The 13,981-nt window shown below is 56.0% G+C and overlaps 1 long non-coding RNA gene and 2 other non-coding genes across 3 annotated transcripts in view; all 3 read left to right on the top strand.

The window, feature by feature from the left end:
- Positions 1-5,667: 5,667 nt before the first annotated feature.
- LOC134758636 (U2 spliceosomal RNA) lies at positions 5,668-5,858 on the top strand. Its single transcript, XR_010134044.1, has one exon. It is a non-coding gene; the product is annotated as a U2 spliceosomal RNA (small nuclear RNA).
- Positions 5,859-10,355: 4,497 nt separating this feature from the next.
- Positions 10,356-13,981, top strand: part of LOC134756403 (uncharacterized) — an 80,631-nt gene continuing 77,005 nt past the window's right edge. Inside the window, exon 1 of the long non-coding RNA XR_010133806.1 lies at positions 10,356-13,981. This exon is cut by the window's right edge and continues 47,033 nt beyond it. This is a non-coding gene — a long non-coding RNA (uncharacterized lncRNA).
- Positions 11,793-11,983, top strand: LOC129534022 (U2 spliceosomal RNA). Its single transcript, XR_008680437.2, has one exon. It is a non-coding gene; the product is annotated as a U2 spliceosomal RNA (small nuclear RNA).

The raw sequence follows: 13,981 nt of genomic DNA, 5'->3' as shown, positions 1-13,981 counted from the left end.
TGGGGAGGTCCTTAGGATCTCGGCTTGGCAGTCGAGTGGGTGGCGACCTTTAAAAGGAATGGGATCCACCCGGAATTGAACTTCCTTCTCCTCTCTCTATCTCTCTATCTGTCTGTCTGTCTGTCTCTGTCTGTCTGTCTGTCTGTCTATCTCTCTCTCTCTCTCTCTCTCTCTGTCTCTCTGTCTCTCTGTCTCTCTCTCTCTCTCTCTCCCGCCCCCTCCCAAGTTCTGGGGTACATGTGCAGGACGTGCAGGTTTGGAACATAGGTACACGTGTGCCACGGTGCTTTGCTGCACCTAGCCACCAGTCGTCTAGGTTTGAAGCCCCGCGTGCGTTGGCTATTTGGCCTAATGCTCTCTCTCCCCTTGCCCCCCACGCCCCGTCAGGGCCCGGCGTGTGATGTTCCCCTCCCTGTGTCCCATGTGTTCTCACTGTTCAACTCCCACTTAGGAGCGAGAACATGCGGTGTTTGGTTTTCGCTTTCTGTGTGAGTTTGCTGAGAATGAGGCCTTCCAGCTTCATCCACGTTCCCGCAGAGGACATGAACTCATCCTTTTTTATGGCTGCCTAGTAATTCCATGGTGTATACGTGCCACACTTTCTTTATCCAGCCTATCATTCATGGGCATTCGAGTTGGTTCCAAGTCTTTGCTATTGTAAATAGTGCTGCAGTAAACATACGTGTCCACGTGTCTTCCTAGTAGGCACTTCTTCCTCTTCAGCCCGCTGAGTAGCTGGCACTTCAAGGCAGGTGCCAACGCACCGGCAGCAAGCTTCCTTTTTTGCCCGGGAAAAACTGAGGTGCAGGTAGTATAAGCCATTTATCACGGAACGCACAGGAGCAGAGCTCGAGTCCAAGCATCGTGGCTCCACCCGTCATGCTTGATGCATCTTTAGGCTCCGCTCTAGGTATGTGTATCCTTTACGGGATCAGCCACCGGCAGTTGCCTTGCGACCACGATGACAAATCTCTGCCGGCTCTTTTGGGTCTCATCCCTGTATCTATACGTTGCATCCCAACATAAAGATCGGAATGTTCCTTTCGCTGACCCAGTCTCTCACCCTTTCCAAACTCCAGAAATCTTGTCTGTCCTCGGAAGAACTCCCCCTGCTTCTTTCTCTAAAGGCTGTCTTCAGGCCGGGCACAGTGGGAGGATCGCTTGAGCCCAGAAGGCCGCAGTGAGGTGAGATCGCGCCATTGCCCTGCAGCCCCGGCGGCAGAGCCGGAGCCCCGTCTCGAAACAAACAAACAAAAACCAACCAACCAACCAACACAGACAAAGAAAGAAAGAGCCCAGGCAACCTAGTGAAAACCTGTTCGGGCTGGGGCGTATCTGTACCCCAGCTGTTCCAGAGGCTGAGGCCAGGAGGATGGGTGGACGCTGGGAGGTGGATGCTGCAGTGAGCAGTGATTGCACCACTGCACTCCAGCCTGGGTGACAGAGCCAGACCCCGTCCCAAATAAATAAACATAAAAATAAAGGAACCAGTTTGTAGAAAGCGGGAGAGGGTCCCATTGAACTTGAAGCCTTCGAGCAACAGCTGTGGCTGGACAGGTTGGACCAGCAGGCTGGAGCAGTCGCCATCTTGGCAGGGATCATTGACCCTGATCTATCGTCGGGAGGAGGGAGAGCTGATCTTACGCAGGGAGGGCAGGTGGACTATGTGTGGACTCTGGTGATCTGTTTGGGTGCCAGGTGTTACTCCCAGGGCCACCCGTAACTGTGAATGTGCAGGAACCCTGACTTGAGAAGGGCCTGGCCACGGGGGGCTTAGGCCCCTGGGGAATGAGAGTTTGGTTCCCGGTACCCAGGGAAACCACCAGCATCGGCAGAGGTGATAGCTGAGGAGGAGCGGGGATTTGGACGAGAGACACAGGATGAGTACCGGGGGCAGCCCCGTGATCAACAACTGCTGCAAGAGGGGCTGTTTGTTCGACTCACTAGTCTTCTGCGGCTCTATGCGGTACTAAAGAGCAGAAGACAGAAGATACAAAAACCACAAAAATTAGCCGGGCGTGGTGCTGCGCGTCAATAATCCCAGCTACTCGGGAGGCTGAGACAGGAGAATCGCTTGAACCCGGGAGGCGGAAGTTTCAGCGAGCCGAGATCACGCCATTGCAGTCCAACCTGAGCGTCCGAGCGAGACTCTATCTCAGAAAATAAAGACAGGATGAAAGAGCCCGGCGCGGTGGCTTACGCCTGTAATCGCAGCGCTTTGGGAGGCCGAGGCGGGCGGATCGCCTGAGGTCAGGAGCTCCAGACCAGCCTGGCCGACATGGCGAAACCCCCTAAAAATACAAAAATTAGCCGGGCGTGGTGGCCTACGCCTGTAATCCCAGCTACCCAGGAGGCCGAGGCAGGAGAATCGCTGGAACCCGGGAGGTAGAGGCTGCAGTGAGCCGACATCGCGCCACTGCACTCCAGCCTGGGCGACAGAGCAAGAGTTTGTCTCTCAAAACAAAAAAAAAAGAAAAAAGAAAAAAAGCCTGGGTGAGCGGTGGCTCAAGCCTGTAATCGCAAGCAACACTTTGGGAGGCGGCAGCTGGGCAGATCACCGGAGGTCGGGAGTTGGAGACCAGCCTGACCAACATGGAGAAACCCCGTCTGTACTAAAAATACAAACTTAGCCGGGCGTGGTGGCACATGCCCGTAGTCCCAGCTGCTCGGGAGGCTGAGGCAGGGGAATCGCTTGAACCCGGGAGGCGGAGGTTGCAGAGAGCCTAGATCGCGCCATTGGACTCCAGGCTGGGTAACAAGAGCGGAACCTCCGTCTGAAAAAAAAAAAAAAAAGAAAAAAATTGGGAGAATTTTACTCCCACTGCCATCAAAATCTCATGTGTATAGCACAGCTCCATTAGAACTGACCACATTTCCAGGGCTCCCTAGATACCTGTGGCTAGCGGCTGCCATACTACACCGTGCTGGGCTGTAGAATGGGGATGACAAGACAGGGCGGCGGAGATTGGGTTGGCGTGAAGTGAGGGAAACACTCGGCCGCAGGACAAAAATAAAACAGCAAGGGGGCACCGAAAGACTCAGTAGTCCACATGAATATCTTGATTACCTTGTAGCTGAGATAATGTAGGGTCCACCCCTACCGGGTCTGTGGGTTTTCTCTTCGTGTGTGTGCGTGGAGACGAGAGATCGTAGAGATAAAGACAGAAGACAAAGAGATAGGAAGAAAGACAGCTGGGCCCGGGGGACCACTGCCACCAAAGCGTGGAGGCAGACAGGTAGTGGCCCCGAATGCCTGGAGGCGCTGCTATTTATTGTAGTCAAGGCAAGGGGGCAGGGTAAGGAGTGCCAGTCATCTCCAATGATCGATAGGTCACGCGAGTCACGTGTCCACTGGACAGGGGGCCTTTCCCTTTGTGGTAGCCGAGGTGGAGAGGGAGGACAGCAAACGTCAGCGTTTCTTCCATGCACTTATCAGAAAGATCGAAGACTGTGGTACTTCTACTAATTCTGCTACTGCTGTCTTCTAAGGACTTAAAAGGGGGAGCCAGGGGTACAGGCGGAACATGAAAGTGAACAAGGAGCGTGACCACTGAAGCACAGCATCACAGGGAGACGTTGAAGCCTCCGGATGACTGCGGGCCGGCCTGGCTAATGTCAGACCTCCCACAAGAGGTGGTGGAGCAGAGCGTTCTCTGTCTCCCCTGGAGAGAGGGAGATTCCCTTTCTCGGTCTGCTAAGTAACGGGTGCCTTCCCAGGCACTGGGGCCACCGCTAGACCAAGGCCTGCTAAGTAACCAGGGCCTTCCCAGGCACTGGCATTACCGCTAGGCCAAGGAGCCCTCCAGCGGCCCTTCTCTGGGCGTGAATGAGGGCTCACGCTCTTGTCTTCTGGTCACCTCTCACTGTGGCCCTTCAGCTCCTAACTCTGTGTGGCCTGGTTTCCCCCGAGGTAATCATAATAGAACAGAGATTATTATGGTAATAGAACAAAGAGTAATGCTACAAACTAATGATTAATAATAGTCAGATATAATCCTATCCGTTTCCTATCTCTAGTAAAACTTTTCTTATTCTAATTATTTTCTTTACTATACTGGAACAGCTTGTGCCTTCAGGCTCTTGCCTGGGCACCTGGGTGGCTTGCGGCCCACAAGATAAGATATATTGCGTTGAACTATAATTTATGTTGATTGCTGAATGATTTAGGGCGGGGGGGGGGGTGGGCGCCCCCTGAAATTCTGCCCTGGAGCGGTGGCCTCACCCTAACCCTGGCCGTGGCTAATAATAAGGCCCACCTCTTAGGGCCGTGGAGTGAAATAAGTTTTCCAGGTAATGCGCAGTAAAGCCCTCAGCCCTCCGCTGACGTTGCGTTAGGAAGGAGGAAGGGAGAGGTAAATGCTGAGCCCGCAGGCGGCAGTCTGTGCCTCGGAGAGAAACTTTATCCCAACCTTGCTGGGGGCCTTGACGCCCACCTTGCCCCAAGAGCACCCCGGCAGTCACCCCTGCCCTCTGGGGTCCTGCCACCCCGAGCCCGACCTTCCCCCTTTTCCCCCGCGCCGGGCCAACAGCCTCCTAACTGCGTCGTGCTCATCACGGTCTGTCGTGCTCATCACCTTTGCGTCGTTTCTTCGCTCCACAAACGTTTACTGAGCGCCTTCCACACGCCAGGCGCCAGACTCGCGCGGGGAAACAGGGATAAGCACTGAGGAGGGGTCCCAGCCCTCAGCGATGGGATCTCAGAGCGGGAGATAAAGGGTTGCCCAGAAGGGTGGTGAGTGGAATAGCTGATATAAACAACGGGGGCGCGATGAAATACACAGGAGGGCTGCTAGTCACATACGGGGCGGGTGCCGAGGGCCCTTGACTAAGGGAGGCTTCCTGGACGGGTGACACCCAAGCGGAGTCCTGACGACCTGCGTCAGAGGTAGCCAGGCGAGGAGGAGGGGAAAGGAATCCACGTCCCGAGCAGAGAGGCAGCTTTCCCTACACAGCACAGGACACGGTCCGCGCACAGAAGCCGCAGGAGACGCAGGCACAGGGGCTGGGGAGAATCCTTGCTGGGCCCTCGCCGCCTCCCTCTGCCGGGTGTCTGGTGCCAGCCTCCTGCCTGGCAGAGGAACTCCAGCCCCTGCTCCCGGAAGCCCCTCCAGGCCTTCGGCTTCCCTGACTGGGCATGGGCCCCTCGTCCCCTCGGGTACGGGGCCGGTCTCCCCGCCCGCGGGCGGCGAAGTAAAGGCCCAGCGCAGCCCGCGCTCCTGCCCTGGGGCCTCGTCTTTCTCCAGGAAAACGTGGACCGCTCTCCGCCGACAGGTCTCTTCCACAGACCCCCGTCGCCTTCGCCCCCAGTCCCTTCCGGTTCTGTCTTTCCGCTGGCTCCGTACGAACAAGGAAGTCGCCCCCAGCGGAGCCCCGGCTCCCCCAGGCAGAGGCGGCCCCGGGGGCGGAGTCAACGGCGGAGGCCACGCCCTCTGTGAAAGGGCGGGGCATGCAAATTCGAAATGAAAGCCCGGGAACGCCGGAAGAAGCACGGGTGTAAGATTTCCCTTTTCAAAGGCGGAGAATGAGAAATCAGCCCGAGAGTGTAAGGGCGTCAATAGCGCTGTGGACGAGACAGAGGGAATGGGGCAAGGAGCGAGGCTGGGGCTCTCACCGCGACTTGAATGTGGATGAGAGTGGGACGGTGACGGCGGGCGCGAAGGCGACCGCATCGCTTCTCGGCCTTTTGGCTAAGATCAAGTGTAGTATCTGTTCTTATCAGTTTAATATCTGACACGTCCTCTATCCGAGGACAATATATTAAATGGATTTTTGGAGCAGGGAGATGGAATAGGAGCTTGCTCCGTCCACTCCACGCATCGACCTGGTATTGCAGTACCTCCAGGAACGGTGCACCCCCTCCGGGGATACAACGCGTCTCCTAAAAGTAGAGGGAGGTAAGAGACGGTAGCACCTGCGGGGCGGCTTGCACGCCGAGTGCCTGTGACGCGCCGGCTCGACTTAACTGTTTCCCTGAAGTACCGCGAGGTTCCTGATCTGCGGGCGGTAGACGGTAGGCTTATGCGGCACGCTTCCGTTTCCACCGTGACTACTGCGCTTCGGGAAGGCCACGACCTACTCCTTTGGGGAGGTCCTTAGGATCTCGGCTTGGCAGTCGAGTGGGTGGCGACCTTTAAAAGGAATGGGATCCACCCGGAATTGAACTTCCTTCTCCTCTCTCTATCTCTCTATCTGTCTGTCTGTCTGTCTGTCTCTGTCTGTCTGTCTGTCTATCTCTCTCTCTCTCTCTCTCTCTCTCTGTCTCTCTGTCTCTCTGTCTCTCTGTCTCTCTCTCTCTCTCTCTCCCGCCCCGCCTCTCCCCGGCTCTTTTGGTTTCCCCCACCCCCTCCCAAGTTCTGGGGTACATGTGCAGGACGTGCAGGTTTGGAACATAGGTACACGTGTGCCACGGTGCTTTGCTGCACCTAGCCACCAGTCGTCTAGGTTTGAAGCCCCGCGTGCGTTGGCTATTTGGCCTAATGCTCTCTCTCCCCTTGCCCCCCACGCCCCGTCAGGGCCCGGCGTGTGATGTTCCCCTCCCTGTGTCCCATGTGTTCTCACTGTTCAACTCCCACTTAGGAGCGAGAACATGCGGTGTTTGGTTTTCGCTTTCTGTGTGAGTTTGCTGAGAATGAGGCCTTCCAGCTTCATCCACGTTCCCGCAGAGGACATGAACTCATCCTTTTTTATGGCTGCCTAGTAATTCCATGGTGTATACGTGCCACACTTTCTTTATCCAGCCTATCATTCATGGGCATTCGAGTTGGTTCCAAGTCTTTGCTATTGTAAATAGTGCTGCAGTAAACATACGTGTCCACGTGTCTTCCTAGTAGGCACTTCTTCCTCTTCAGCCCGCTGAGTAGCTGGCACTTCAAGGCAGGTGCCAACGCACCGGCAGCAAGCTTCCTTTTTTGCCCGGGAAAAACTGAGGTGCAGGTAGTATAAGCCATTTATCACGGAACGCACAGGAGCAGAGCTCGAGTCCAAGCATCGTGGCTCCACCCGTCATGCTTGATGCATCTTTAGGCTCCGCTCTAGGTATGTGTATCCTTTACGGGATCAGCCACCGGCAGTTGCCTTGCGACCACGATGACAAATCTCTGCCGGCTCTTTTGGGTCTCATCCCTGTATCTATACGTTGCATCCCAACATAAAGATCGGAATGTTCCTTTCGCTGACCCAGTCTCTCACCCTTTCCAAACTCCAGAAATCTTGTCTGTCCTCGGAAGAACTCCCCCTGCTTCTTTCTCTAAAGGCTGTCTTCAGGCCGGGCACAGTGGGAGGATCGCTTGAGCCCAGAAGGCCGCAGTGAGGTGAGATCGCGCCATTGCCCTGCAGCCCCGGCGGCAGAGCCGGAGCCCCGTCTCGAAACAAACAAACAAAAACCAACCAACCAACCAACACAGACAAAGAAAGAAAGAGCCCAGGCAACCTAGTGAAAACCTGTTCGGGCTGGGGCGTATCTGTACCCCAGCTGTTCCAGAGGCTGAGGCCAGGAGGATGGGTGGACGCTGGGAGGTGGATGCTGCAGTGAGCAGTGATTGCACCACTGCACTCCAGCCTGGGTGACAGAGCCAGACCCCGTCCCAAATAAATAAACATAAAAATAAAGGAACCAGTTTGTAGAAAGCGGGAGAGGGTCCCATTGAACTTGAAGCCTTCGAGCAACAGCTGTGGCTGGACAGGTTGGACCAGCAGGCTGGAGCAGTCGCCATCTTGGCAGGGATCATTGACCCTGATCTATCGTCGGGAGGAGGGAGAGCTGATCTTACGCAGGGAGGGCAGGTGGACTATGTGTGGACTCTGGTGATCTGTTTGGGTGCCAGGTGTTACTCCCAGGGCCACCCGTAACTGTGAATGTGCAGGAACCCTGACTTGAGAAGGGCCTGGCCACGGGGGGCTTAGGCCCCTGGGGAATGAGAGTTTGGTTCCCGGTACCCAGGGAAACCACCAGCATCGGCAGAGGTGATAGCTGAGGAGGAGCGGGGATTTGGACGAGAGACACAGGATGAGTACCGGGGGCAGCCCCGTGATCAACAACTGCTGCAAGAGGGGCTGTTTGTTCGACTCACTAGTCTTCTGCGGCTCTATGCGGTACTAAAGAGCAGAAGACAGAAGATACAAAAACCACAAAAATTAGCCGGGCGTGGTGCTGCGCGTCAATAATCCCAGCTACTCGGGAGGCTGAGACAGGAGAATCGCTTGAACCCGGGAGGCGGAAGTTTCAGCGAGCCGAGATCACGCCATTGCAGTCCAACCTGAGCGTCCGAGCGAGACTCTATCTCAGAAAATAAAGACAGGATGAAAGAGCCCGGCGCGGTGGCTTACGCCTGTAATCGCAGCGCTTTGGGAGGCCGAGGCGGGCGGATCGCCTGAGGTCAGGAGCTCCAGACCAGCCTGGCCGACATGGCGAAACCCCCTAAAAATACAAAAATTAGCCGGGCGTGGTGGCCTACGCCTGTAATCCCAGCTACCCAGGAGGCCGAGGCAGGAGAATCGCTGGAACCCGGGAGGTAGAGGCTGCAGTGAGCCGACATCGCGCCACTGCACTCCAGCCTGGGCGACAGAGCAAGAGTTTGTCTCTCAAAAAAAAAAAAAAAAGAAAAAAGAAAAAAAGCCTGGGTGAGCGGTGGCTCAAGCCTGTAATCGCAAGCAACACTTTGGGAGGCGGCAGCTGGGCAGATCACCGGAGGTCGGGAGTTGGAGACCAGCCTGACCAACATGGAGAAACCCCGTCTGTACTAAAAATACAAACTTAGCCGGGCGTGGTGGCACATGCCCGTAGTCCCAGCTGCTCGGGAGGCTGAGGCAGGGGAATCGCTTGAACCCGGGAGGCGGAGGTTGCAGAGAGCCTAGATCGCGCCATTGGACTCCAGGCTGGGTAACAAGAGCGGAACCTCCGTCTGAAAAAAAAAAAAAAAGAAAAAAATTGGGAGAATTTTACTCCCACTGCCATCAAAATCTCATGTGTATAGCACAGCTCCATTAGAACTGACCACATTTCCAGGGCTCCCTAGATACCTGTGGCTAGCGGCTGCCATACTACACCGTGCTGGGCTGTAGAATGGGGATGACAAGACAGGGCGGCGGAGATTGGGTTGGCGTGAAGTGAGGGAAACACTCGGCCGCAGGACAAAAATAAAACAGCAAGGGGGCACCGAAAGACTCAGTAGTCCACATGAATATCTTGATTACCTTGTAGCTGAGATAATGTAGGGTCCACCCCTACCGGGTCTGTGGGTTTTCTCTTCGTGTGTGTGCGCGGAGACGAGAGATCGTAGAGATAAAGACAGAAGACAAAGAGATAGGAAGAAAGACAGCTGGGCCCGGGGGACCACTGCCACCAAAGCGTGGAGGCAGACAGGTAGTGGCCCCGAATGCCTGGAGGCGCTGCTATTTATTGTAGTCAAGGCAAGGGGGCAGGGTAAGGAGTGCCAGTCATCTCCAATGATCGATAGGTCACGCGAGTCACGTGTCCACTGGACAGGGGGCCTTTCCCTTTGTGGTAGCCGAGGTGGAGAGGGAGGACAGCAAACGTCAGCGTTTCTTCCATGCACTTATCAGAAAGATCGAAGACTGTGGTACTTCTACTAATTCTGCTACTGCTGTCTTCTAAGGACTTAAAAGGAGGAGCCAGGTGTACAGGCGGAACATGAAAGTGAACAAGGAGCGTGACCACTGAAGCACAGCATCACAGGGAGACGTTGAAGCCTCCGGATGACTGCGGGCCGGCCTGGCTAATGTCAGACCTCCCACAAGAGGTGGTGGAGCAGAGCGTTCTCTGTCTCCCCTGGAGAGAGGGAGATTCCCTTTCTCGGTCTGCTAAGTAACGGGTGCCTTCCCAGGCACTGGGGCCACCGCTAGACCAAGGCCTGCTAAGTAACCAGGGCCTTCCCAGGCACTGGCATTACCGCTAGGCCAAGGAGCCCTCCAGCGGCCCTTCTCTGGGCGTGAATGAGGGCTCACGCTCTTGTCTTCTGGTCACCTCTCACTGTGGCCCTTCAGCTCCTAACTCTGTGTGGCCTGGTTTCCCCCGAGGTAATCATAACAGAACAGAGATTATTATGGTAATAGAACAAAGAGTAATGCTACAAACTAATGATTAATAATAGTCAGATATAATCCTATCCGTTTCCTATCTCTAGTAAAACTTTTCTTATTCTAATTATTTTCTTTACTATACTGGAACAGCTTGTGCCTTCAGGCTCTTGCCTGGGCACCTGGGTGGCTTGCGGCCCACAAGATAAGATATATTGCGTTGAACTATAATTTATGTTGATTGCTGAATGATTTAGGGCGGGGGGGGGGGTGGGCGCCCCCTGAAATTCTGCCCTGGAGCGGTGGCCTCACCCTAACCCTGGCCGTGGCTAATAATAAGGCCCACCTCTTAGGGCCGTGGAGTGAAATAAGTTTTCCAGGTAATGCGCAGTAAAGCCCTCAGCCCTCCGCTGACGTTGCGTTAGGAAGGAGGAAGGGAGAGGTAAATGCTGAGCCCGCAGGCGGCAGTCTGTGCCTCGGAGAGAAACTTTATCCCAACCTTGCTGGGGGCCTTGACGCCCACCTTGCCCCAAGAGCACCCTGGCAGTCACCCCTGCCCTCTGGGGTCCTGCCACCCCGAGCCCGACCTTCCCCCTTTTCCCCCGCGCCGGGCCAACAGCCTCCTAACTGCGTCGTGCTCATCACGGTCTGTCGTGCTCATCACCTTTGCGTCGTTTCTTCGCTCCACAAACGTTTACTGAGCGCCTTCCACACGCCAGGCGCCAGACTCGCGCGGGGAAACAGGGATAAGCACTGAGGAGGGGTCCCAGCCCTCAGCGATGGGATCTCAGAGCGGGAGATAAAGGGTTGCCCAGAAGGGTGGTGAGTGGAATAGCTGATATAAACAACGGGGGCGCGATGAAATACACAGGAGGGCTGCTAGTCACATACGGGGCGGGTGCCGAGGGCCCTTGACTAAGGGAGGCTTCCTGGACGGGTGACACCCAAGCGGAGTCCTGACGACCTGCGTCAGAGGTAGCCAGGCGAGGAGGAGGGGAAAGGAATCCACGTCCCGAGCAGAGAGGCAGCTTTCCCTACACAGCACAGGACACGGTCCGCGCACAGAAGCCGCAGGAGACGCAGGCACAGGGGCTGGGGAGAATCCTTGCTGGGCCCTCGCCGCCTCCCTCTGCCGGGTGTCTGGTGCCAGCCTCCTGCCTGGCAGAGGAACTCCAGCCCCTGCTCCCGGAAGCCCCTCCAGGCCTTCGGCTTCCCTGACTGGGCATGGGCCCCTCGTCCCCTCGGGTACGGGGCCGGTCTCCCCGCCCGCGGGCGGCGAAGTAAAGGCCCAGCGCAGCCCGCGCTCCTGCCCTGGGGCCTCGTCTTTCTCCAGGAAAACGTGGACCGCTCTCCGCCGACAGGTCTCTTCCACAGACCCCCGTCGCCTTCGCCCCCAGTCCCTTCCGGTTCTGTCTTTCCGCTGGCTCCGTACGAACAAGGAAGTCGCCCCCAGCGGAGCCCCGGCTCCCCCAGGCAGAGGCGGCCCCGGGGGCGGAGTCAACGGCGGAGGCCACGCCCTCTGTGAAAGGGCGGGGCATGCAAATTCGAAATGAAAGCCCGGGAACGCCGGAAGAAGCACGGGTGTAAGATTTCCCTTTTCAAAGGCGGAGAATGAGAAATCAGCCCGAGAGTGTAAGGGCGTCAATAGCGCTGTGGACGAGACAGAGGGAATGGGGCAAGGAGCGAGGCTGGGGCTCTCACCGCGACTTGAATGTGGATGAGAGTGGGACGGTGACGGCGGGCGCGAAGGCGACCGCATCGCTTCTCGGCCTTTTGGCTAAGATCAAGTGTAGTATCTGTTCTTATCAGTTTAATATCTGATACGTCCTCTATCCGAGGACAATATATTAAATGGATTTTTGGAGCAGGGAGATGGAATAGGAGCTTGCTCCGTCCACTCCACGCATCGACCTGGTATTGCAGTACCTCCAGGAACGGTGCACCCCCTCCGGGGATACAACGCGTCTCCTAAAAGTAGAGGGAGGTAAGAGACGGTAGCACCTGCGGGGCGGCTTGCACGCCGAGTGCCTGTGACGCGCCGGCTCGACTTAACTGTTTCCCTGAAGTACCGCGAGGTTCCTGATCTGCGGGCGGTAGACGGTAGGCTTATGCGGCACGCTTCCGTTTCCACCGTGACTACTGCGCTTCGGGAAGGCCACGACCTACTCCTTTGGGGAGGTCCTTAGGATCTCGGCTTGGCAGTCGAGTGGGTGGCGACCTTTAAAAGGAATGGGATCCACCCGGAATTGAACTTCCTTCTCCTCTCTCTATCTCTCTATCTGTCTGTCTGTCTGTCTGTCTCTGTCTGTCTGTCTGTCTATCTCTCTCTCTCTCTCTCTCTCTCTCTGTCTCTCTGTCTCTCTGTCTCTCTCTCTCTCTCTCTCTCTCTCTCCCGCCCCGCCTCTCCCCGGCTCTTTTGGTTTCCCCCACCCCCTCCCAAGTTCTGGGGTACATGTGCAGGACGTGCAGGTTTGGAACATAGGTACACGTGTGCCACGGTGCTTTGCTGCACCTAGCCACCAGTCGTCTAGGTTTGAAGCCCCGCGTGCGTTGGCTATTTGGCCTAATGCTCTCTCTCCCCTTGCCCCCCACGCCCCGTCAGGGCCCGGCGTGTGATGTTCCCCTCCCTGTGTCCCATGTGTTCTCACTGTTCAACTCCCACTTAGGAGCGAGAACATGCGGTGTTTGGTTTTCGCTTTCTGTGTGAGTTTGCTGAGAATGAGGCCTTCCAGCTTCATCCACGTTCCCGCAGAGGACATGAACTCATCCTTTTTTATGGCTGCCTAGTAATTCCATGGTGTATACGTGCCACACTTTCTTTATCCAGCCTATCATTCATGGGCATTCGAGTTGGTTCCAAGTCTTTGCTATTGTAAATAGTGCTGCAGTAAACATACGTGTCCACGTGTCTTCCTAGTAGGCACTTCTTCCTCTTCAGCCCGCTGAGTAGCTGGCACTTCAAGGCAGGTGCCAACGCACCGGCAGCAAGCTTCCTTTTTTGCCCGGGAAAAACTGAGGTGCAGGTAGTATAAGCCATTTATCACGGAACGCACAGGAGCAGAGCTCGAGTCCAAGCATCGTGGCTCCACCCGTCATGCTTGATGCATCTTTAGGCTCCGCTCTAGGTATGTGTATCCTTTACGGGATCAGCCACCGGCAGTTGCCTTGCGACCACGATGACAAATCTCTGCCGGCTCTTTTGGGTCTCATCCCTGTATCTATACGTTGCATCCCAACATAAAGATCGGAATGTTCCTTTCGCTGACCCAGTCTCTCACCCTTTCCAAACTCCAGAAATCTTGTCTGTCCTCGGAAGAACTCCCCCTGCTTCTTTCTCTAAAGGCTGTCTTCAGGCCGGGCACAGTGGGAGGATCGCTTGAGCCCAGAAGGCCGCAGTGAGGTGAGATCGCGCCATTGCCCTGCAGCCCCGGCGGCAGAGCCGGAGCCCCGTCTCGAAACAAACAAACAAAAACCAACCAACCAACCAACACAGACAAAGAAAGAAAGAGCCCAGGCAACCTAGTGAAAACCTGTTCGGGCTGGGGCGTATCTGTACCCCAGCTGTTCCAGAGGCTGAGGCCAGGAGGATGGGTGGACGCTGGGAGGTGGATGCTGCAGTGAGCAGTGATTGCACCACTGCACTCCAGCCTGGGTGACAGAGCCAGACCCCGTCCCAAATAAATAAACATAAAAATAAAGGAACCAGTTTGTAGAAAGCGGGAGAGGGTCCCATTGAACTTGAAGCCTTCGAGCAACAGCTGTGGCTGGACAGGTTGGACCAGCAGGCTGGAGCAGTCGCCATCTTGGCAGGGATCATTGACCCTGATCTATCGTCGGGAGGAGGGAGAGCTGATCTTACGCAGGGAGGGCAGGTGGACTATGTGTGGACTCTGGTGATCTGTTTGGGTGCCAGGTGTTACTCCCAGGGCCACCCGTAACTGTGAAT

This window comes from Gorilla gorilla, chromosome 4, assembly GCF_029281585.2.
Source record: "Gorilla gorilla gorilla isolate KB3781 chromosome 4, NHGRI_mGorGor1-v2.1_pri, whole genome shotgun sequence".
NCBI lineage: Eukaryota > Metazoa > Chordata > Mammalia > Primates > Hominidae > Gorilla > Gorilla gorilla.
Note: the sequence above shows the minus strand (reverse complement) of the source record. Positions and strands in the feature narration are given on the sequence as shown.